Source organism: Mchenga conophoros, linkage group LG22, assembly GCF_057382185.1.
Source record: "Mchenga conophoros isolate Kocher_MC1m ecotype Shallow Benthic linkage group LG22, M_conophoros_male_GT1.1, whole genome shotgun sequence".
Classification (NCBI taxonomy): domain Eukaryota; kingdom Metazoa; phylum Chordata; class Actinopteri; order Cichliformes; family Cichlidae; genus Mchenga; species Mchenga conophoros.
The window spans coordinates 38,770,001-38,772,039 of NC_140546.1; positions in this window are offsets into that span (position 1 = coordinate 38,770,001).

Sequence of the window (2,039 nt, forward strand, 5' to 3'; positions counted from 1 at the left end):
GGACTAATTTGATTGAAGGCAACCCGTGGCTTGTTGCAATTAATATCAACAGTCAAAACAACTTTCAGAGAACTATTTATTTAAAGATTTTTGCAGCTGTGTGCAAAGCCAGCGATGCACCAGATTAATCAGCCGTCACTGGGCCGCTATGCTAATGAGCAGCAAGCTGGATGAATCAAATGTTGACTTCAGTCATGTTCAGAAGTTTGGCCCAGTGGACAACTGAAAAGGAAGGACATGCGATGGCTGGTGAAATGCTGGGATAGAATCGTAAACGAATTGCAACAACTAATAGCCGGTAATTATGCTGAAATAGATGTGTTTCACATTGTGTGTGTGTGTGTGTCTACACGACTTTCCATAGTGCAACACAAGCCAGCAATTGACACATTTGTTCTGATTTGATTTTGGCCACAACTCCATGTCATGACTGGAAATGCAGATAAAGAACAATATAAACCCTGTCAGTATAAATACTTTCTATTACATCGAATAATGTATTTCTGCTCACTGTGGTTTCATGCATTGATTTTGAAAGATAAGTCCTCCAACGCTCATCTGGCTGTCACACATATTTTAATGTGAGGGGGTTTGTTAGAAGTTAAAATTGCCTTGTCGTGTGCACTGCAGCCAAAGCGGCAATATCTGATGAAACTTTAATATAATGTTCTTCTGAATGTTTATTTTCTTACGCTTTCATAATCCCTTACAACTCTTGTTTTCCATTCTTTTAAAAGTATAGTTCACATTTACGCATTCACGTCACCGAGTTCCCAGGTACTTTTGAAACAATTAAATTATGCATAAAGTATTTTATTTATTATTAAGTAACCCAGACCATTAACACAACCATAACCCGCCTTTTTATGAACTTAAGCTTTCGGCTCTTTTGTCAATGTGTTATTGGCACAGTTTCACAGTCTCATAATTTTAGATTTATATGCTACGTCAGACATGGTTAGCTGTCAGCCATTAAGGATAATCATGTAGCTGCATTCAATAAATGTCAAAATATGTCAGTATTTGACAAAAAAACCAAACCAAAACACAACAATAAAACCATCCAAAGTTGAGCTGTTTTATCTTTTGTTTAGCAGGATTAACAGAAAGATGCTTGTCGTTCACTGATCATGTCGGTCCTGTGTTTTTCCTCTTTGTTCTGTTGCTAAGAGATTTCAGATCTCCACCTTTCTAAACACTACCAAATGCATGTGACTTTTACTACTAAGTGGGTACACAGCAGCAAGAAGATAATAAAAACTGCCCAGCCTGTGCACAGTTAAAATCGTTGATGCAACAGTTGAAAAAATGAGTAAGAATTTTACAATGTCGCTGTAAGTTGTGTAGGTTCACTAAAAATAAGCATGCTTGTAATATGACAAAGAACTGAGGGCTGTTTCCAGTTTTATGGATAAAATAAAACAAAGGCGTTTGATTTACGGAAAAAGAGAGAGAAAGAAAAGAGAGGCTCACAAATAAAACGCTATGAGATGGCGAGAGCAGGGAGAGAAATACAGTGTTTTTGCAACATAAACCAAAACATCTAAATTCCCAAGTTATCATCCCAGTTTGCGCTGCTGCTTCAATCTTAGAGCGTATTTTCTGCTTCGCTTCTTGTGATTTTTTTTTTTGCTGTTTTCCAATATATTCAGAGTACGGCATGACAGGGTACGATATTGAGTCTATGTCTGCATGAGCGACTGTGCATATATACTGATTGTGTGTGTGTGCGCGTAGCTGACCTGTCAATGTGGCCACTTAGATGGTTGGAAAGAGGGTTGGGAACACAGAGGGGGAGCAGTGAGTGAGTATTTGTATCTCAGGTGCACTGCAGGAAATGAAAAATGAAAATGAAAAAGAAAAAATCGAATGTGAGAAGCGCTTGTCAGAGATGGTTGCTGCCATTTCTGACAAGAAATTAATAATATATTTTTGCAAATTTGCTATGTTATTCTGGATTGGAGGCTTGGACTAGTGTCCTGTCTGGTGGACTACAAAAGGGGAAGAATGCTGATTTTGAGAGAGAAATCTATATATGT